This window comes from Balaenoptera ricei, chromosome 9, assembly GCF_028023285.1.
Source record: "Balaenoptera ricei isolate mBalRic1 chromosome 9, mBalRic1.hap2, whole genome shotgun sequence".
Classification (NCBI taxonomy): Eukaryota; Metazoa; Chordata; class Mammalia; order Artiodactyla; family Balaenopteridae; genus Balaenoptera; species Balaenoptera ricei.
This window is the reverse complement of record NC_082647.1, coordinates 12,228,365-12,247,092: the sequence shown is the minus strand read 5'-3', so window position 1 is coordinate 12,247,092 and position 18,728 is coordinate 12,228,365.

Here is an 18,728-nt window from a genome sequence, read left to right as displayed (position 1 = left end):
GTTTATCATAGGATATTGAATATAGTTCTCTGTGATACACAGTAGGACCTTGTTGCTTATCCATTCTATACATAAAAGTTTACGTCTGCTAACCCCAATCTCCCACTCCATCCCTCCCCAACCCCCTCCCCCTTGGCTATGAGGTAGAGTCTTAATAGATGAGTACTTAGGTCACTTACTCCCTCTCCTAATTAAGCCCAATACTCCTACATAATTATATCACTATTTATATAAAGTCTCTATTAATTACTTTTGTACCTCTAAACAATATTCACACATCCTTTCACCTTTATTCTTTTATCCTTTAAAAATGCATTGCTAACTTTATAATATGATGATATTGGTGTCCTAAATCTTTCCTTTGTTTCTTTTTTTTTTAATTTTTATTTATTTTTATTTTATTTATTTATTTATTTATGGCTGTGTTGGGTCTTCGTTTCTGTGCAAGGGCTTTCTCTAACTGTGGCAAGTGGGGGCCACTCTTCATCGCGGTGCGCGGGCCTCTCACTATCACGGCCTCTCCTGTTGCGGAGCACAGGCTCCAGACGTGCAGGCTCAGTAATTGTGGCTCACGGGCCTAGTTGCTCTGCGGCATGTGGGATCTTCCCAGACCAGGGCTCGAACCCATGTCCCCTGCATTGGCAGGCAGATTCTCAACCACTGCACCACCAGGGAAGCCCTCCTTTGTTTCTCTGACCTCCTTCCATGCACTAAATTTATCATCTATAATTTTACTTCTACATTGTCGAAGTTGATATCACTTATATTTCACTTTGGAGCATGATCAAGTATGTTGTGCTGTGTCTATAAGTTGACTCTGAAAGTTGAAAATTAAAGTGGTGTTTATATTATTATGACTTCATAAATAATTGTTTACTGCAAAGTCATACAGGTATAATTACAATTACTCTCTCATATAACTTTTATTGATTTCCCTGGAGTTAAAATTCTGTTTTCCTTAAAGTAGTTGACCTTATTATCTCCTTTATTTTTCCATGTTCTCTACAAAGTAAAATATTCTATTATGGAAAAAACTGCTAATTGTCCCCTAATATCTGTTCTCTACTTCTTCTACTCTCATAAACCACAATTAAGTTTAGTTGAGTACATAAAAATTTGGAATACAAAATTTTTTTTCCAGATTTGCTCATAGCGAGGCGTAGTCAAGTGACTTAGCTCTGGCCATGTTACGTAAGGTCCAGTGTTGTGTGCAGCTTTCACTAAAAGTCCTGAAAGGAAGTCAATATGTCCATTCTTTCCCCCTTCCTCTATTCTGCTTCTTGGTACCTCAGTGGGATGTCTTTCACTCAATCTTGGGCTATTAGTACTCTAGGAAGTACAAAGCAGAAAGTCATTCTGGGTCCTAGATCACCATACAGCTTCTACAACTGCCCTGAACTACTTACAGTCATGCTTTTATGTGAAAGAGAAAATTCTATCTTGCCCCAAATCACCTCAAAGCCTTTTTACCAGCTCTAGACTGCCTCACTCTGGGCTCCTTTTATGCAAATTTTAAAAAACTGGGTTTTTTTTAAAGCCATGATTATTTAACATCTCTTACCAGCAGAAGAATGCATAACCTGATTGATATAAACTCAGACAGGACATCCTTGTTTTAGACACTTGCCTCGCTCACTGACTTCATAAGACAACACATGGCCCGTGCTCAGAGTTGATTTCAGGGCACAGATGTAGGACACAAAGCAGGACACAAGGACTGCTTGAGTGGGTCTAGTGACAATTATTCATAATCAAATGTATTATAGAGCTGAATGTTGATGTAAAACAATGGCTGCTTTTAACAGATGAGGGTGTACTCCAGGACAGGAAGAACAGAGGGAGAAGAAAAGAGGAAGAAGAAAACAAGGCTCCTAATATAAAATATTCTGTGTAACCAGCATTTCATCCCAAAGATCCTAAATCTATAGAAAAAGTCAAGGCAGAGGCACCTCTGGACAATCGTTTCACTTGTTCAACCCAGGTTCTCTTTGTCCTATAATTTCTGGACCTAACTTTCTAATAATTGTAATAGTCACCTTTCCATATTCACGGTTATCCCTTTAAATACCCACAATGTTTATTAAGCTAGGTCTTTCTTCTTTATTTTTTTCAAAGCTCTGTCCCTTCCTTCCTGCCAAGTTGTTATCAAAACCCCCAGAGCTCTTGAGTGAACCAGAAATGTGTCCTCTCTGTACCTGGGTTGTATTCATATAAAGACTCAGTGGAAATGGGGCTGAGCAGAAAATCACTTAGCCACAGGGGTGGTGTACAGGGAGCAGATGATGACAGTCTTGTGGATAAATTGCTCACACACGGATGTTCCAATAAGTCTGTAATTAAAAGGAAATCTGAATGCTTGGGCCAGGGGAAATAAATTCCCCAAGGCCAATCCTCTGTTGGTCTCCTTGATCATCTTCAGTGATGGGTCAATCAGACCACCCGCCCAAGGCTGTCCACGTGGTGTGCTTGTTTTCCCTGTGTCCTAGCTAGGGCCTGGGGATTTAGATTACTCTTGCATTCAAGAGGCCTGGATTAGAAGGAGAGAGAACAATAATACTTAACATATAAATACTCCATGTATACCGTGTAGGGGAGGAAATCTTTTCCCTTCTTCTATTCTCGGTTCTTTGGCTGGTCCAGCAATTAAACTGGCATTAGACAGATTAACAGGAGAAAGAAAAATAAATTTCATACATACAGGAACCCCAAAGATAAGAGGCTCTAAGACAGTAAGGCAACTGAGGTTTATATACCATCCTGAGCAAAGGTGAAGTGGGTAGGGGTTTTGGGACTTCAAAGGGGAGGGATACAATTCACAGGAAGATGGGAAGAGCAGATGTCTGCCATGCCCTGCAGCTAAGTCTTTCTGATATAAAAAGTTATCTCTGGTATTAGCTCTCTTCCTGGTAGAGGCCCTCTATCTAAATTCTTTTAGGCATCAAAGGGGGGTGTCAAACAAACAAACCAAAACACCTCTTCCTGGGTCTGTTAGGCCTTGATTGTCATCAGCTCAAAACAATCCACATGGCAAAGTGGCATATTTGGGGGTCACATTATCCACTCCCCCTCAGTGACTTCTGTGTATTTTTCCATATATTATCTCATTTAATCCTCATAATGATTTTGAGAGGCAGACAGCTGATTCTTTTATTTTCTTAATAATTCATTATTTTTTAAACAAAATTTACTGCATATTTAGATTATGATAGGCATGTATGAAGTATATGTTTAATCTTTACAAGACTCTAATACCTAGACCATATCTTACAGTTGAGGATATGAAGGTACCCAGTTAGTAAGTGCTAGCGGTAAAAATAAATTGGCAAATATTTTTTTCAGTGATAATACCTACTGCTGATGGGCTTATGAGACAGTATGGTATTTCAGTGGAGCAATTTGGTGTACATACATAAAGCCATCAAAAAGCAAAAGATCTTTGGGTCAGTGAGTCCACGTCAAGGAATTTGATCTAAGAAAATCATCAGACATTTAACATCCCAGGTACAAGAATGTCAATTGCAGGGTCGTTTATAATTGTCAAAAATAATACTGAAATAAGTTAAATATTCAACCAGAGAAAGTTATTTGGGACTTCAAAGGGGAGGGATACAATTCACAGGAAGTATCCCTGTATACTATAACCCTGTATAGAAGTATTCTATAAAATGGAATATTTTTCACATATCATAACTTGTTTTAGGAGACTATTTAATGATACAGAAAATAGTTATATAAGCATGGAAAAATCATTTATTGCTAAGTGAAAAACATAGAGCTTTTAGTTCAAGATGATAGTTTGAAGAAAATCATTTATCTCCCTTCGGTCCAAAAAAAAAAGGCAACAAACTATTGAAATATAAGTTTTGGTAAAGAGCATAAAAGTGAAGAAATTAATATGATTGCTGAACACTGGAAGGAAAATACTAGCAAAGCAAGATTTTATGAGTTTCTGAAAGGTGAAAGATGGTTACGGCCAAATTGATATATAAATGAGAGTGAGGAGAGACACAGCTCAGAACGGGTAAAGGAGAAAGCATCAGCTGAGGCAGGGCCACTGCAGCTGTGGACAGAGTTCCTCAAGTCCACAGGGATGTAGTCAGAGCGTGAGAAAGAACTTAATGCAAGAAGATTGGTTTAAGAACTATATGTTCAACGGCTGCTGAGTCAGAGCCTCCTTTCTGACCTCCGCACGTATGAATGTGTTTAAGGAAAATGTCTATAACGTGAAGCTGGAAAAATACCTTTCAGAGGAATTAAACTGTCAACCTAAGAGGGGCAATGGCTTCTAGAAGAGGTTGCCAGCTTGCTTACCTCAAAGCCTGGCAGTCCACACACCACACCCGCACAGAGGGTGTGCAGTCTCCTCATGCAGGGGAGAGGCCGCACTATCAGAGGAAATGTAGTCAGTTACAGGTAATTTATGTTTATTTCATGAACATGATTGGACGACTGAGTATCAGTAGACATTTGGTTTTTCAAGAAAAACAGCTGTGGCAAAGACAATGCTACAGATTTATCAAACCAGTTTATTAACCTCTTGGGAGTCCAGGAAAATTGCATTTCCCAGACCCCTTGCATCTAGATGCAGCCAGACAACTAGTTCTGAATATTGGAGTGTGAGTAGAAACATATGCCATTTCCAGGCTTGGCCCCAAACACCAAACCTCCCACATGTGATCTTCCACCTCACCTGTTGTGACAGCAGTGAGAAGCTTTGGTTAGCCATGTCCTGGATGTCAGGGTGACCCCTCATAGAATAGCTGTACAGGTGAGCCACCTGACCAGAAGGATACACACTGGCCTTTAGGTGAAGAGAAAACTAAACAAAACAAACAAAGAACCCACAACTTCTGCAGGGTTAAAGCACGAAGAATTGGGGGATTGTTATAACAGGTATTATTAATTACTCTTCCTTATGTAGTAACATAAAGGAAAAGACCAAATAAAACGGAATATTGACTCCAGAGGAAACAGAGAGAGTTCAGGCTGTTGACACAAATAATCAATAAACAATCTATAATAAGAATAGAAGAGAGTTTTATTCAGTCTAAACTGAGGACTATAGTCTGGGAAACAGCCTCTCAGTAGCTTTGAGGGGACGGTTCCAAAGAGGTAGGAGAAGAGCCAGTATATACATGAATTCTTTCGGCTGGGAAATACCCGTAAGTCAAGCATACATCTCTGTGAAAGATTACTGATGATCACAAAGATCTCAAGTTAATGATGTTAGTGTTTTTCTTTGTATGGGAAGATGCAAGAATCTGAGGTCACTGAGATTCTTCCTTAGATATGCATCTTAACTTTGTAGGAGCCAGAGCCTGTAAATCCAAAGCATAGAATGCTTCATTCTGTTTTTCCCAGCCTGAAGTCCCCTCAAGGCACACTGTTGTGGGTGACTGCAGTGAATTGAAACTTAATGCTTTGTATAACTGGATGAGCGACACTCTTTCTTTTAATGGTTAAAGCAGATGTACAATGTATGTTGGACAGGCCATAAGACAGGCTGTTTTAGTTAGCATGATGTTCAAGCCAAATTATGTATAAGCCAGAATGACTTCCGCATACCTTAATATGTGAAAATTTCTTCCATCAAGGGCAAAGACAGGGACCTTAACTGAATTCTAAGTCTCTTTTTTCTTTTCAGAAAAGTTTGAGGATATATTGTATTCACTGATTAACAAAAGGATAAAATGAAAAAATCAACGAGAGAGTCACTGGAAGTAAAAAACTATTACTTAAATGAAAATTTCAGGAGAAAAGGTGCAAAAAAGTAGGCCCCCCCCCCCAAAAAAACCAAACACATAAAAAAGATGAGAAGCATGTGGGGAAAAGTTTAGCAATAATGGGTACATGTTTTTGACGTATATTCATAAAGTTGTCCCTATGTTAACTTGAGTGAATGATCCCTATGACCAAAGGGAAGTCTGGGAGCGGTTGCATAACGGTGTCGAGCAGGACGATGTCTAGAACCCAGAGCATCCCCTGGGATGCCGTATAGTGTTCTTCTGTCCAGTGTCCCTAGATAATGAAAACGGCAGCATCCCAGCGAAGCCAGGACCCCACAGGCTCAGATCCTCTGGGAATGAAGGTGTGATTCATCCAACCAAAAGAGAACTCTGTCTTGCTAAGATACTGGTGGAGGGTAAAGGGAAAATGGAATTTGGTGCAGGGTGGGGTGCGTATAAGAAGGGTGCAGTGACTGTTCATTTAGACTTCATGACCAGCTATAGAAGCAAGGACCGAGGTAGCCATGTTTTGGGTTATTCAGTGCTCTCTTTTCCTCCCTTCCCTGCGACATACACAAAATGGGAAGAACTCTGGAACAGTGGCTCACATGTTAGTTTTCAAATATGTCCCACTCAAACCACTGTTCTATCTGCTAAAAGTCAGATAGCTGCCTTCTCTGATCCTTGGACTGTTGAATCTGCATGAACAATCTCTGATTTCATAAACCACCAGAGGATATCAGTTAGGGTAACATTCATGGCTGTAACAAGCAAACTCTAAATTTCATAATGGCGCAACCATGGTGGAAGTTTATTTCTTGCTCATTAAAGTCCTAAATGGGTATTCCTGGTTGATGGCAATCACCTCCGAAGGAATATTTCAGAGACCATGGAGTTGTTATTTTTCTCATCTGCCTTTAAAAATGTGATTGCCAAGATCCTTCTACTCATTTATATCAAGTCAGTAAAAAGAAAAGAGATCATAGATGAAGTACATCTGCCTATTAAGCTTCTTGACCAGGAGGTGACACAGGTTACACCTAGTTGCAAATGTTGAGGCGGAACTCATCACCCGACTCCTCCCCCCTGAATTCTCTCCCTTCAGCATTACCGTGTCTTTTTTATTTCCCCAGATCCTCCTCCTTCTATCTCAGAGCGCACATGAAAATCTTCAAGTGGCCCGCCAGGCAAAGCTATATGGTGATTTTTACATTTTAAAAAAAGGAACACAGGTACTAACAGCCTATGACCATGATCTAAAGAACGGTAACGCAGGGTCTTTGCATCCTTTTCTTAAAGATACATGCCCTTATCCGCCAATAGTTTCTTCAGGGATCTGGTTTGCTTACAATTTTGCTTCATTAGTAGATTAGAAAGAAAGTTATCCTTTAACATTTTAAATAAGATAAAAATAATCGTTGGGACTTCCCTGGCGGTCCAGTGGTTAAGACTCCGTGTTTCCAATGCAGGGGTTGCTGGTTCAATCCCTGGTCAGGGAACTAAGATCCCACGTGCCCATGGTGTGTCCAAAAAATTTTTTTTTTAAATCCTTAATGGATTTTCCCATAAGACTCCTGGGAAACAAACATAAGGGTCCTGCCCGAGGTAGGGTAACATTTATGACCATGATATACCCTCCTTTTGGTAGAATAGGAGGCTGCAGAGATCCAGCTGTGAGGCTACCACCAACACCTCTGTTGGCATTACCCACCCCATCCTCACTGATGAAGCCAGAGACAGGAAGTAGTGTTGCTGACAGCTGCACCTTTGACCAGTACATTTTATTGAGAAGAAAGCGTGATTTCCTTTGACAGCTCTTTTTTTTTTTCCTTTCGTATCCTGAAATTTCCATCTAATTGCTCTGTAAAAAATAATTAAATACAAACCCCTAAACACTCACCCCTTTATTATGTAAAGCAATTCAGCCCTGCCCATGTCTCTATACTCAAATTTACATGTGCAGATAATAGCCAAAAAAAAAAAAAAAAAGTGACAGCAGTGACAGCCCACCTGATTTAAGCCCTGGATATAGGGGGCAGCTTGGGAGCAACCTGCTGTATTTGAGCACGCGTGTTGCAATTGCTCTTGCCCCAAAGAGCTTACCAATACTTTTCCTCCAAACATGGCACAACAAAATAGCTTTCCCCAAGGAGAATTTCCAAACCAGCTGCTAAGAGGAAAAAAACCCCAAACATTCTCTGTCATGTTATACTAACTTCTACTGCTTGAATGTTGTTCTCTGCCAACCAGTTTCTTAGCAGCCTTTTTTGGAAACTATTCAATGGCATTTAACAGATGGAAAAACCCTAGATCACAGAGAAAGACACACATCAGAAGCATACACAAACTTATCAGAGTCCCAACAAAAACAGTCTTAATCATTTATTTACAAAGACATGAACTTGTTTCTATTTGGAAAAATAGACTAAGCGACACAACTGGAGAATACACTTATTAATAACAAAGCAGATTAGGAAGGAATAGGCACATAGTAAAATAACTTGAATATAGATAACGTGAACTAGAGAAATTTCCCATTGTAAGTAGCACTGAATCTACCAGCCTCACCACCATTATCATTACTACTAAAAAAAGAAAAAGCATTTGACTAGGAGAATTGGTTTTTAAATATGCTTACAGAATAAATTTTGTCAATATTCTGCCAGGTATTCAGAATCTAAATCATTCACCAAAGAAGCTATTCTAAAATCTTAAACTTTCTAGTCAAATGAGAAAAGAAAAGTAAAAACAGGAGCAAACCTCACTTTTTTGTTGTTCATCCCTTGAACTATTAATAATTGCAAGAAAATTTATTGCGAATTATTAGGCATATAAGTTCATCATATTTCCCACTCTGTTAATTTATTTGAAGCCTGTTACAAGACATGTAGATTCTCAGAGGAAACTTTGTTTACTTACCACGATTATCAGTCTTTAGGTGAATCACCTAAAATCAGAATGTGTTGCCCTGTCCCTTCCGAATCACTTAATCCCTACCAAATTCCGATTAAAGAAAATGATAGCTCTTGGAGACCATTAGGAATAATTATCCCTTCTACAATCTATAATTTGATCATGGATAATTATGTGATGTAACAATAGAATAATTAGACTTCTTTCTCTCTCTGCATTTGTGTGTGGCATAGTCATGCCACATTTGCTAAATTATATTTTTAAATGACCTATTAAAATTAGTCAGCTCTATAAATGTCATGGCTAGGAAAGGTTTAGATAATTGCGATGCATGTGGTACTCAAGACTGTATTTTAGTTTCCTTCCTTAATACTGGAAAAATTAATTCAATAAAAACTCTTATACCAAATTAGTTCAATGGGCTAGACACTGCTGGGAGATAAGTTAGCAAACCTGACATGGAAATCATTATGCATCACACGGTCCTGGAGAAGAGAAAGACATTCCTCAAAAACTACACAAATAAATACATATTTACAAAGTAGGATAAAAGTGATGAAAGAAAAAGCATAGTCTTCTGTGAGTATAATAGGATTTCAGAAGTTTTCCCTGAAACAGCCATCTGTGAGCTGAGATTCTTTTATTGTTATAAAATATACATAACTTCACATTTATCATTTTAACCACAATTCAGTGGCATTAAATACATTCACCATGCTGTGTAACCATCAGCACTATCTATATCCAAAATTTTTCATCTTCCCCAACAAAACTCTGTACCTATTAAGCAATAATTCTTCCTCCCTCCCTCCCAGCCCCCTGCCAGCCTCTATTCTATTTTCTGTCTCTGTGGATTTGCCACTTCTAGATACCTCATAAAACTGGAATTGTATAATATTTGTCCTTCTATATCTGGCTTATTTCCCTAAGCATAATATTTTCAAGGTCCATCCGGGTAGCATATGTCACAGTGTCATTTCCTTTTCTGGTTGAATAATATTTCATCATATGTATATACTACCTTTTGTTTATCTGTTCATCTGTTCACTTGGATTGTTCCTACCTTTTGGCTATTGTGAATAATGCTGCTATGAACATCTGTTCTAGTTCCTGATTTCAATCCTTTTGTGTATATACATAGGAGTGAAATTGCTGGGTCGTGTGGTAGTTCTACGAGTAACTTTTTAGAAAACCGCCAAACTGTTTTCCATAGCTGCTGCTTCATTTTACATTCCCACCAGCAGTACACAAGAAGTCCAATTTCTCCACATCCTCACCAACACATATTTTCCATTTTTAAAATTATAGCCATCATAGTAAATATTAAGTGGTATCTCGTGATTTTGATTTGCATTTCCCTAATGATGAATGATGTTGAGTACCTTTTCATGTGCTTATTGGACATTGGTATATCTTCCTTGGATAAATGTCTATTCAAGTCCTTTGCCCATTTTTGAATTGGGCTATTGGGTTTTTTTGTTGTTGAGTTTTAGGAGTCCTTTATATATTCTGGATATTAAATGCATACCAGATATTTAATTTACAAATATTTTCTTCCATTCTTTACATTATCATTTTGGTTTCTTGATATTATCCCTTGATATACAAAAGTTCTTAATTTTGATGAAGTCCAGTTTATCTTTGTGTGTGTGTGCCTGGCTTTTGGTGTCATGTCTATGAAATCGTTGCCAAATCCAAAGTCACAAAGATTTTCCCCAATGTTTTCTTCTAAGAGTTTTATAGTTTTAGCTCTTAAGTTTAGTTCTTTGATTCACTTTAATTTTCATATATAATGTAAGGTAAGGGTCCAACTTCAGTCTTTGGCCAGTTTTCCCAGTGCCATTTGTTGAACAGATTGTCCTTTCCTCTTTCAAGGATCTTAGCACTCCTCAAAAATCAATTGACCATATATGTGAGGGTTTATTCTGGGCTTTCAGCTGAGATTTTTAAGAATAAATAGGAGTTACCTAGATGACAAAAGAGAGAAAAATCCCTCTAAGTAGAACGATTAGTTTGAGCAACAGTAAGTATTGCCTTTCTTTTCAAGGAATGTAGCATTGATATCTCATTTTTCTATTCCTCTTACACATACTGCATTAAAATAATCTGGTTTTCTAACATCTCTTCGGGGGGATACTTTGAGTTACTTACTTTACTCTGGGGGAGTCTCCAGCAGGATAATACAGGGTAGCACTAAATCTACTCTCCTTCTTCATCTTGTAACCAAAGTGATACATAAATATGCCACTTTTTTTTCTTCTAGTATCCAACAGGTAGTGGTGATTCAGAAAAGCACAACTCAGAAGACAAAACATTAATTCTCATAAAAAGTACAGAACAAAATTATAAGGAGAAAGAACCTAATTATCTAATAATTAGTAAAGCCCACCTTGCCCATAATAAAATTAGCAATTACATTATTATCAACAGCAGTGTTAGAAAAGCTCCTTCTAGGCAATTAAAAAATTTGTTGGAGGGAAGAAAGGGGAAGTTGGTGTTTGTTGTAGGGATTTAATGAGCGTTAACATGGGAAATTTCTGTAATTTCCACTAGTTTTATTTAACATTCTACATTATCTGTCAAATGTCTCTACTTCATTAATCTATTTTGAATGAAATGAATGAATATAATCCAGTTAAGAAATGTACTCTATTTTCCAATATGGAAATAAACAATTTCATGTTTTCATTTAAAGTGATTAAAGTCTTTAAGCCTATATTTTTGTTGAATTTGAATGTGACTATCCCATGATTTTTTTTAATCATCTCCCCCTTTCACACTGCATCCTGTTGGGTTTATAATAAATAAAAAGTGAGCTCAGTTCTAAGCTTTATCCTTTTTCATGATTGCTGCTTTAGCTACACAAATACTCAGATGAAGCTTTTGAAATTATTGCTTGTAAGAGCCTAATCAATTTTGCAAACAAATTAGCATCTTTTCGCATCTCTCCTTGGGTTGTGAAGGTGCAGGGAAAGAGAGGGGTAGAAGAAGAGGAGAGGTGGGCAATGGGAAGGATAGCAATGTTCTCCTTCCGTGTGTGTGTGTGTGTGTGTGTGTGTGTGTGTGTGAGAGAGTGTATTTAAACTCCATGGTTTAAATATTTCAAAATTATATGTTTAATTTTAACAGTATTATTTTGTACTGTTTCTGATGGCTCCATTTTTTTTTTTTTTAAATAATACCCAGGTTTCTTTTTTTTAAATAATTAATTAATTAATTAATTTATTTATTTTTGGCTGTGTTGGGTCTTCGTTTCTGTGCGAGGGCTTTCTCTAGTTGCGGCGAGCGGGGGCCACTCTTCATCGCGGTGCGCGGGCCTCTCACTGTCGCGGCCCCTCCCGTTGCGGGGCACAGGCTCCAGACGCGCAGGCTCAGTAGTCGTGGCTCACGGGCCCAGTTGCTCCGTGGCATGTGGGATCCTCCCAGACCAGGGCTCGAACCCGTGTCCCCTACATTGGCAGGCAGATTCCCAACCACTGCGCCACCAGGGAAGCCTGATGGTTCCATTTTTATTTGAGAAATTAAAGGGTCAAGTGCCCCCCCAATACCATCTCATTTATATAAATATTTCCAGAAATGCAAAAGACAACAATTCATTATTTAAGTATATTACAAAATGTGAAAGAGACTTTTTGTTACTTGCTACCTGAAGAAATTTCACAACATACTTATTCCACTGACTTACCATGGAAGTTGTTCTAGAATATTATGCTTATTAGGACAGTGTACTTGGTTTGACATCTGTCACTTTAATTATGTTTTCCACATTTTAATGCTTCCTTGTTATCTTTTGTATATTTTGCTTTTGCATTAATGAACTATATCCATTTACTTTTATCTTTTATCTATGGTTTGTAAGGTTAACACCCTATTTTAAAGATAATCTTACATGATTATCTTAAAACATTAAAAGTCTTTTAACCTAATTATGCCAACAGTAACGATTGACTTCCTTTGATGATGTCAAGGAAGTTAACACTGACGACATCCCCATCTTTGCTATTTCCCTTTCATACTTTGGATTATACTAATCTGGAGTTTAAAATCGCCTTTCAAAAAAACTTTCTTTTATATTTACATTGGATATTTTACTTTTGTTCCCATAATTACTCTCAATTACTTAATGTTCCTCTTTTTATTGCTTAGTGATTTGCAGGTTTGTATTTTGTTTTGTATTTTATTTATCCTACAACTTTAGTTTCAGTGATTATAACCACTTTTTCTCAATCACAGCTTTCATAATGAAGAATGAAATTGCTTATTCATCTCTTAATTGTTCAGAGTACATTTGCAGTGTGTCTTGCTGGAAAACAGACTTGAGTAGTAAATGTTCCAAGAATTTGCAGATCCAAGAATGACCTTATCTTGCCTCTTGAAAAGAATAGGTCCTGAGCTGGGAATATAATATTTAAGTCTATATTCAATAGAGAAGTATGAAGCTGCAGGTAACAAAAATCACAATTACAGGTTTTTGGTTCTTTTTTCATGTAACAAGCAGTATATGTGGTTGCTGGTTTTGGCTCAGCTGCCAATATGGCTGCTGCAGCTCCAGCCACCATGTCTGTGGTACCAGAATAATGGTCCCCAAAGATATCCACATCCTAATCCTTGAAATCTATTATGTGAGTGCACATGGCAGTGGGGAATTAAGATTGCATATAGAATTAAGGTTGCTAATTACCTGACCTGGAGATGGAGAGAATTGTCCTGGATTATCTGGGTGGATCCAATATAATCACACAAGTGATTATAAGTAGAAAAGGGAGAGAGAAGAGAGTCAGTGAGAAGAACTCAGCCCAACATTGCTGGCTTTAAAGATAGAGAAATTCATGAGTTAAGGAATGCAGTGGCCTCTGGACATTGCACTAGAGACGTCAAGGAAACAGTGCCTCCAGAGGGAACACAGACCTGCTTACATCTTGATTTTTTTTTTCTTTTTTTTTTAGCCCAGCTACACCTATTTCAGACTTCTGACCTCCAGAACTGTAAAATAATACCTTTGTGTTGTTTTTAGCTTCTAAGTTTTTTGCGGCATTTGGTAGGAAACCAGTACAATGTCCAAGGGATGATTTCAAAGCAAGACAGACGAGAAAGGGCCACATCAGCCAAATCTGTGCCCCTTTTATCAGAAATCCAAAAGCTTTCTCAGAAGTGCCCCAAGCAGAATTCTATTTCCTTCTCATGAAGCAGAATTAGGCTGGGTATCCACTCCTAACTGTAAGAAAGACTAGGAGGGCAATTATTTAAGCTTCTCAGCCTCAACATTTCAGGTAGCTAACGAGAAGAGTTGGGAATGGCTTTTTAGAAGCTGATCAATAGTGTTTTATCCTTTTCTTCTGAGCACTCTGAAGGTATTATTCTACAGCTATGGACCTTCTCATTAATCAATGCCCCAGAAAAGAAATACGAACACATCTTGACTTTGACTCTTGTTAAAAATGAACTCTGTGTGTGTGTATAAATTTATAAGGTACTCACTGGAAAACTTTTACCAGAATATATCTTGGTATTGATTTCTGCCTATCAGTTTTGCTAAATTGCCAGTTTCATGAGTTTTTTTAAAGTTAATTCAACTATGTAATAAATATTCATTAAGTACTTAGCATGTGGACTTCCCTGGCAGTGCAGTGGTTAAGAATCTGCCTGCCAGTGCAGGCGACACAGGTTCGAACCCTGGTCCGGGAAGATCCCACATGTTGCGGAGCAGCTAAACCCGTGTGCCACAACTACTGAGCCTGCGCTCTAGAGCCTGAGAGCCACAACGAATGAGCCCACGTGCTATAACTACTGAAGCCCGCGCACCTAGAGCCCATGCTCCACAACAAGCGAAGACACCGCAATGAGAAGCCCGCACACCGCAATGAAGAGTAGCCCCCGCTCGCCACAACCAGAGAAAAGCCCGCGCACAGCAACGAAGACCCAACGCAGCCAAAAATAAAATAAATGAATTTATTTTTTTTAAAAAAAGTACTTAGCCTGTGCCAGATACTGAAATAAATTTCGTTAATTTTTTATTTTTCTTCTCTTGTGTTTTTAATCTGTCTTCTCATTCTGGTATTACTGTCATTTTAAGGTTAGAATCCCCTTTTGTATTTTTCAGATGTTTTATCTTCTCTGTTAGTTAAAAAATAATCTATTTATGTCTCACATGGAATGTCTTCCCAGGTTCATGTTATATTTCACTGGTTTGTTTCTCCTGGAGTCTTAAGTCAATTTTTTTCTTTCTGCATGACTGAGATTTTATTTTGGCTATTGTGCTTTTCTTTTTTTTTTCACACTCCCTTTTCATCCCAACCTTTAAAAATAGTTTCCGTATCTGCTTTTAACTCACTAAGAATATAAAGTGAAAACCTTTTCTTTAAACTCTTACATCATTACTCCTTTTTCACTTTGCCTCAGATTTTTAAAAGATCTCAAGTTTTGTTGTTGTTTACTAATTATTAATACCGACTTGCTCCTTTTGTTACTGGTGCTTAAAGGTCTGATGGGATAGACTCCAGAATCCCATATGAACGGAGAGAGAGGACTATTGTCTAAGACAAGGGAACATCCAGCAGCCTGAGAACTAGGAAATGCTCCAGCCACATCTAGAGCTAGTGGCAGATCTTGCAGCAATGCAGGTGACCCTTCCTATTTTTGGGGGTGGGGGTGGGGATGTGGATATTTTCAGAGAACACGGTCTGGGACCAGAGCTAGAGGACAAGACTGCATGTGACTGGAAGAGCAGACCATGGGATCACCTGCTCCGTGTTGTAGATCATCGCACCCTGTCTGGATCCAAAGGGAGAAGACACAGCATAGACAAGGGAAGGGGCAGAGTGGTGTGGCACACTTGTCAACCCTGTCCCGCACATGGGGATTGCCCAAACTCTTCTTAAAATCTGGAATGTTTTCAACTCTTCTGGTTTATATGAGTGACTGCAGAGGATTTTTCTTCTGAGATGGTGTCATAGCTATTCTAGTAAAAGGAGGCGCCTAGCATTCCCTTCACTCCATTAACTTCCTAGGAATCATCTTTGAACTTTAAAAATATGTATTAAAGATGCTGGCCTGGAGGGGTGGGCTGCAAGGATGTCTGATGAAAAGCCTCCGTCTTCATAGATTGCAGGAAAAGTAGGTAATTGTGATCATCTCAGCTCATTTGCGGTGGAGGCTGCTGGTTGCTTGTCTAACGTTCTTTCCCTTCTCCTCTCTCACTAACAGACCTTTAATTTTATTTGGTGCACCTGTATTCCCTGGCCAATAATATACAAGGAGAAGTCACTGGGTAAAGCCCCCAGGAAGGATCTTTAAAGAGTCTTAACTCAGCTGAAACTATGCCCTTTATTCTGTGCCCATCTTCTATCTCTTGACTGAAACTAATAGACCTTATAATTGGAACTCTGGCTGATGGGCGGACAACCTGAGAACAAGGCCTCACCCTAAAGACGGAGGGGCAGAAACCTAAGTCTTGTTGACCTGGGGCTGCCATAGCAACCCTGAATTCCTCGATTTGTTCCTTACATGCAGCTGACATCAATCTCTAACTGATTAAACATCCTATCAGGAGAGAAGAGCCTTTCTCTTTCTCTCTGTGCACTAATACCTGTAAATGTCTTTTTATTATCGTTCGGTTAAAGTAATGCAAAAGTGTAAGACTCCGATGGGTAAACTTTGAAGATCACTCACATCCAATGAGCATTCAGGTTATCTGTCACCACTGGTGTACAAATCAGTTGCAAACTAGGTTTGTCTTTCAAACAAACCAGTCCTGTAGGTTTACTCTAGAAGTTTCTAAACAAACAAACAAAATTGTATAAATTGGGCGTTTGACACTTTTATAGGCCAAAATGTTTGGAGACCAGACTCCAGCTTTTGGGAAGACTGCCCCTAGAGGCCACGGAGCCTGGAGACAGTTCAGGGACATGCCAGGGACCCTGTGAGCTTGTGCTTCTGGAGCTATAACTCATGTCTTGGAATAAGAGATCTGGGGGCTCAGCAAGTTGCTTTATTGCTTTTTACTAGAATTCTTATCACTGATATTACTTATAAAGCTCTTTGTTTATAATAACATCAGCTTGCATTAGCCATTCTAAAGGGAAATAAAAAAGAAGAAAATTGCACATCCTTGGGGGGTGACAGATGTTGGAGAGAGAAAAACCCAAGAAGGAGGCAAAAACAGAAAAACAAAACCAGAACCAGTCAAAAAGCCATCTCAAATCACCTGGAGTTTTCTACTCAGGATCTTCTTTTGGCTCCAAATTTACATTGTAGATGGTTGTGTCCCAACATAATGACTTCTGTGAGCCACAGACTTTATTAGGTCCTGCCCTTCAGCACAGAGCAAATTTAAATACAATGATTTTTTATTCACTTATTCTAAAACACTTCTAAGCACCTAATGTGTGCCAGGCACTGAACAAATTTTAGAAAGGATTTTATCCAACTTTAAGAAGGAATTTATTACTTTGTTTTTTAATAGCTGCAGATGGCAGCATCACTTAACAATGCATTCTGTGCTATCCACCTGCTTTTAAAATTTAGTTTGATAACACACAGGAGATTATGATACAGGGCAAATTGTCATCACAAATTTAAACCTCTTTGCCTCCAGGGTGCAAGGGAGCTTTCTTTGAAGACGGGATGTCTCTCAAATATTAACAAAAGAAAAAGAACTAATTACATAAGCCTCAAACAACAAAAACTTAATTTCATATTATAGGCACCTAATGGGCGGTATAAAAAATGAGCTATGTCAGACAATAGAAAGGAATAGAGATATTTTTTGCTATAATGTCAATATATGATGAATTGCAAATTACTATTAGAACTTCTGGGTTTTATAAAGTTACTTCTATGTTTTGGTTTGATTGATACTTTTATTTTTAACATAATTTAATCATATGCTTTTTAAAAAAGTTCCCAATATACCCATAGCTTTCTGACAATCAAATTATTACTATATCTAGGATCATGAGTTATGTAATATTGCATATAAAGCCAGGTTTCTCCACAGAAGTCTTTCAAGGTCTTGGGGAGAACTGATTTGGAAATGAAGGCAATTCTCTACCACTGAGTTTCAGAGCAAAGAGAAGAAACAGATAAACTCACCAATGTGAGTGGACTTATCATTTGGATGTCCAAATGCAGAATCCCTCAACAGCATTAGGCTTATTAATTGACTCAGATATTGAGAGTAAACAAGCCCCTTGCCCGGGGACTTGTTCAGTCGCCTTTGTCTTTCTTTATATCACTCATTCAGCCAATTCATTAAAGCCTGTGTTTCTCCCAGGTGCCTAATGAGTTTCATTGTTCTGCTTATTGCGCTTGTGGGCTCATAGACCTCCTTCACAATTTTCCTGGATTTCTGAATGCTCCTTAAGTACCAGTTTTGACCAGCCCATTTGCAGCTAGTGCTTTAATAAAGGTGTCGTGAATAAATGAAGAACGTAGGAGAATGATGTGGGACAGGGTAACATGGGGAGCTGGGGGTGGGGGAATAAGCCAGACTCCCCATGATACTTGTGTTCTTTGAAAGAGCCAGCAGGTGGCAGCAACACTTCGCAGCAAGGCCTCAGCTCAGGGCTGTTAGGACCGGAACAATAGAACCCCAATCCTGTCCCGGGTTTGAGAGGAAGCTACGGGTGGGCAGAAACCTTTTTTCCTCGCGGCGCCCCCTCCGTTCCTCAACCCTTCCAGGCACCCGCCGCGAGTACTTTCCACCGTCTCTCATCCGTGTGGGGAATTTCTCTCTGGGGAGCGGGCGAGAGAAGAGGCACCCAGAGGTGCAGCGACTTGCCCGGCAGTGTAAGCTCCTGGCACCGACCTCGGGACTTCCCCCACTCTGAGACCCAGGCTTCCCTGCCCTTCGGAGAGGATGGAGGGCGGGCGGGTGGAGTCAGAAGCCCCAACGCCGGGCAAGATCCAGGGTCCCCAACGCGGGGAAGAGCTGAAGCCGAGATCAGAGCCCCTTTCGTACCCTGACTGCCTATCCACCCCCAGCCCACCTCCGCACCCTCTAAATTCTCAGTTTGTCTTTCCCTCCACCCCCTTCTCCTTCTTTCTCTTTTTCTCAGCTCACGCCCACCTTAGTTCAAATCTGAGTGGGAA